The 5,239-nt window shown below is 39.0% G+C and overlaps 1 long non-coding RNA gene across 1 annotated transcript; it reads right to left on the bottom strand.

The window, feature by feature from the left end:
• Positions 1-867: 867 nt before the first annotated feature.
• On the bottom strand, positions 868-5,035 carry LOC128474759 (uncharacterized). The gene is made up of 2 exons (XR_008346400.1): positions 4,907-5,035; positions 868-1,055 (listed from the first exon to the last, which is right to left on the bottom strand). It is a non-coding gene; the product is annotated as an uncharacterized LOC128474759 (long non-coding RNA).
• Positions 5,036-5,239: the final 204 nt, after the last annotated feature.

Here is a 5,239-nt window from a genome sequence, read left to right as displayed (position 1 = left end):
ACCCAGCTACATGCCTGTTCCCCAGCTGACTTATCTCCTCCCTCTTCACTACCTGCAACCACTAAACTCTGCTCAGTGAGCAGCAGACTCCTTTCAAGATTGTCTATCTCTCTCAAAGTTGCAATTTGCTTCTCCAGATCTCTAATATGAGATTCCAGAGAAGCCACTTGCTCACACCTGCCACAGAGGTATGGACCCTGGACGGATTCATCCAGGAATGCATACATGAAACAAGATGTGCTTTGAGTCAGATCATCAATCTTGCTAACTCCCATAACCATACTCATAATCAAGTATAAGAAAAAAAAAATAAAATAAATTAGAACCTACAAAACAACAGTTAAACAAGAACACCCGTCAAAATAAACAGTTAAAAGTAAAAATATAAAGCAGTATAGATACAGTACCTTGTGGAACCCCTGTTTCTCTTTCCAACTCCTGTTTCTTTTTAACTCCTACTTAAAATAGCCTACTTGAAAAAGAGACTATCTCAATGCAGAAGCAACTCAAGTGAGCAAGCTCTGTGAGTTACTTGGGGCTTTATATAGATAACCCCACACAGGTGAAGCTAGGTAACCACTCCCCTCAATTAACTGAGCTGCAGCACACAAGAAAAAAACACCAAAAATAAAGCACCCAAAACAGATGACTGAGTAATTGAATGCAACCAAATAAAGCTTTTTCCACCAGTTGTACTCCTCCAAGGGAACTCCTGTTTCTTTTTAACTCCTACTTAAAATAGCCTACTTGAAAAAGAGACTATCTCAATGCAGAAGCAACTCAAGTGAGCTCAAGTAGACGATTGTATAGAGTGTATATATACAGGTACTCAGTATATTTCATAAGATATTGGATTACTTCAACAAGTTTGTTTAAGGTTTTATTCTGAAAACCCATGATCTTTAAGTAAAGATCAGTATATACATTGCAGACCATTTACAAACACACATGCAGAAGCGCATTAATAAGTATAATGGAGGTTTGTTAAATGCATGTTCCAGCAACATTGTATCACTTTTGTTCTTCTAATGCTTGTCTTTTTTCTTCTTTCCTCCCTGTAAGATATTTAGAAAGAAAAAGAAGTACTTAACATCAGAAATTCATTTAAATATAAATCACACAAAATAAGTGACAAGTGAGGTTTTAAAAGCTTTTGTTGCTTTATATGTATTTCTATTTCAGCTTAATAAAGTGTTTCAACTGACTAAAGGCTCCATTTTCTCTTGGAATAATACAGCTATATCATTTTTTTTCTTACTGCATGACTTTGCTTCTATGTTGACCCAAACATTATGTCACGTTGCCGCTCCGTCATAGAAACCCCGGCACATTGCGCAGATGTCCACCAGCTGACAGAGACAAGGAACCAGGTCCCCTGTAGCGCTGCGGGGATCTGGATCTTACTCTTATTTGAGGTTGGATTATAAAACGAGGGGTATTTTTCAGAGCATTTCCCTTTAATCGCTTTAATCCTATTTCCCATTAAGACATACTTGCCAGGGGCTGGTAATTGACTCTAAAAAATGAAAAATATACAATATACAAAAATCTTTATGTATTAGTTATTGGCAGGGCTGGATTAAGATCATCGTGGGCCTGGTGCTGAGGATTTTAGTGGACCTTTTTATAGAAATAAATACAATAGACTCTTAGAATCTTAACTCCTCAGCATCCATGTGTACTGGATAAGATGACATCAGTGCTAGGCAGATAATATATGATAGAATCTAATGTGATGGGATCGGGAGTACATCAGTACACTAAAAAAAAGTCATCATACACAGGATGCCTGAAGTCACTAATCAATTTTAATAAAATATGCAGATTGAAATAGAGTAAATAACACAATAACTTTACTTCTCCTCTGATTTTTGGGCCTCTCACGGATTTTTGGGCCTGGAAAGGTTTGTCCTCTGAAGTGATCTACAAAGGAGGGTGCTTTATCTCTGAAATGGTAAAGATTAAATAGTTACATTTATTTCTTCAGTGCCAGGAAACAGATGACCAAACACACACACCAGGACAGGCTCTGCCACATCAACAACCAAAACATCAGGATGGGCTCTGCCACATTGACACCCAAAAACACACACACCAGGACAGGCTCTGCCACACCAACACCCAAACACACCAGGACATGCTCTGCCACACCGACACACACACCAGGACATGTTCTGCCACACCGATAAACACACCAAGACAGGCTCTGCCACACCAGCACCCAAGCACACACACCAGGACAGGCTCTTCCACATCTACACCCAGATGCACACACACACCAGGGTAGGCTCTGCCACACGGGGACACACATCAGGACAGGCTCTGCCACACCAACACCCAAACACACACACCAGGACATTGACACCCAAACACACACACACCAGGACAGGCTCTTCCACATCGACACCTAAACACACACACACCAGGACAGGCTCTGTCACACATCTGGATGGGCTAAGCTACAACAATAAAAACAATGTTTTCCCCCCACACTTCTTTGTCCTTTTAAGTATTGATTTATGTAATGGTCCCAGCTGCCCCTTGTGTATTGATGCTGCCAGCACAGATAAAATGATGCCCCATACTGCAGGTTTGGTCAGCAATATGTAAAAATTATATGTGTCCTGTAAAACAAGGCCAATTTGGCCACCCTAATGCCCCCACACCCTTGCTGAATTTTCGAAGATGAGAGAATGTGTAAAAAAGTTAAATGGTGCCATTTAATGGAGTACACGAGGAATGAGATTATTTAAAAGTTCAATTATTGAAGGTAACAGAAAGTTTTATTAGGCTGGTCAGTAAGAGCAAAAATTAAAGAAAACACTGTGATACTCCGCAAAAGTGGCCAGAATAGTAAAAAACAAGAAGCATTTAGTAAATACAAAGAAAAGCAAAGTTAGGAAGACAGACAGATCTATAAGATTAGGCAGAAAGAGGAAAAGCATGTTATAAGAGCTGCCAGAGCACATGCAGAAGAGAGAATTGCTCTGTTAATAAAAAGGTCCAGGGCTTCTTTGGTGGAGCACTGGAAGGTCATGTGATGCCGGTGCTCTGTCATATAAGCCACTGGCTGCCAGAGAGAAGGATTCAGGTCCCCTGCAGCGCTGCGGGGAATCTGGATCTTAGTCTTGTAGTCAGATCTCTATTTGAGGTTTGATTATAACGAATATAAGACGAGGGATATTTTTCAGACCATTTACTCTTTTTTGTCATATTTACATGTTAATATAAAACTTGAGTAAATTTGAGTAAACACAAAATGCAGCTTTTAAATAATTATTTTATTTATTGAAGGTAAAGAGTTCATCAAAACCTTTTTTACTCATGTGAAAAAATAATGCCATTACTGGTTGCCATCCTTTGCGCAAAAAGTGCAATCAAACATTTGCAATAAATAGCAATATTATTATTAATATTGGTGACTCTTCTTGGTAGAGTTGTCTTAATTCAGCCACATTGGAAGGTTTTCGAGCATTACCTACGGATTTAAGTCAGGACTTTGACTTGGTAGCACCGAACCTTCATTTTGTTTATTTTGAGCCATTAAGAGGTGGACTTGCTTATGTGCTTCGGATCATGGTCCTGCTGCATAACCAACTGCGCTTGTGCTTTAGGTCACAAACCGATGACTGGACATTCTCCTTCAGGACTTTCTGGTAGAGAGCAAAATTCATGGCGTCATCAATTATGGGAAGTCGCCCAGGTCCTGAAACAGCAAAGCAGTCCCAGGCCACCACACTACCACCACCACCGTGTTAGACTGTTGGTATGATGTTATGGAATGCTGTGTTAAGATTTACTTCAGATTTACCAGGAAGCATGTCTTTCAAAAAAATCCACTTTAGACTCATCAGTCCACAGAATATTATCCCAAAAGTCTTGAGGATCATCAAGATGTAGTTTGGCAAATGTCAGACAAGAGTTTGTGTTCTTTTTGTTCGTTTTCTCCATTTGTAGATAATGGCTCTCACAGTGCTTTGCTGGAGTCCCAGAGCCTTAGAAATTGCTTTGGATGATTTCCAGACTGATAGATGTCAATGACTTTGTTTCTTCTTTGCTCTTGAGTTTCTTCAGATCGTGGCATCATGTGCTGCTTTCTGAGATCTTTAAGCCTACATCACTTTGCAAAAAACGTTCTATTTAATTGATATTTAGATTCAGCAGGGCTGGGAGTAATCATGTCTGGGGGTGTCTAGTGAAATTAAACCCAATTATCATTTAAATTTGGTTAATTAATTGATTCAATAAGTAAGGGGGCAATTACTTTTTCACATAGTGCCAGGTTGAGTAGGATAGCTTATTTTCCTCCCATACATAAAATCTTCATTTGAAAACTGCATTTTGTGTTTTACTGGAGTTGTCTTTATTTAATATTAAAATTAGTTTGATGATCTGAAACATTTCAATGTGACAAATGTGCAAAAGCCAGAAAAAATGGGAAAGAGTGGAAATACTTTTTCACAGTACAATGTATATGTACGCATATTTATTTTTTACTACGAGTTTGTGCATCTATGTTACGCTTTACAGTATAATAAAAGGGGAGGTACAATAAGTGCAGTCATATAATATGTGACGTTGTCTAAAGACAAGGGTACGGTGAGTATTAGTCCCTGTCCCATCATTAGCTGTCCCACTGTGCCAGTCCCTCCACTAGCTCTGCATACCCTCTGAAACTAAATTTAAAATATGGCCCTTTACCTATAGCTTGCTCTGACTCTTTCTCCTGGCTCACATTGTATTGATGACATCAGATGTATCTCAACATTTCAATCGTATGCCCCCTGAGCCAGAGGTAAGTTATGAATTTGGTTCCTACTGTTTGTGATTTTTGTATGTCTCCTGGTAAGGTAAACCTGCAGTATTTCAATGGCTATATCCCAATCATACCAAAACTTAACGTTACCTTCACATTCGCTATTGTGTCACATGAATCAATGGATGCAGCTTTTAGAGGAGCTATGAGGGTAGCGGCGTCTGGACTGGACGACTTCAAGTAATGAGAGACCTCGTCTAACAGCTCTTCAGGAGATGAAGGCCCTCGGAAAACCGAGATCTTCAAGCAGCTAAATGGAGGAAAATTTAGCCAGTGTTTAATATGTTGCGCCTACAACATAATTACATTGAATGTTACATGTGTCGATATTCAACGTACTCTACTCAATATACTTTTGTAACTAAATATACATACAGTTTTGAAATAATTCTTGAATGATAATAAATTATAATTAATTGTTGC

This window comes from Spea bombifrons, chromosome 2, assembly GCF_027358695.1.
Source record: "Spea bombifrons isolate aSpeBom1 chromosome 2, aSpeBom1.2.pri, whole genome shotgun sequence".
Classification (NCBI taxonomy): Eukaryota; Metazoa; Chordata; class Amphibia; order Anura; family Pelobatidae; genus Spea; species Spea bombifrons.
Note: the sequence above shows the minus strand (reverse complement) of the source record. Positions and strands in the feature narration are given on the sequence as shown.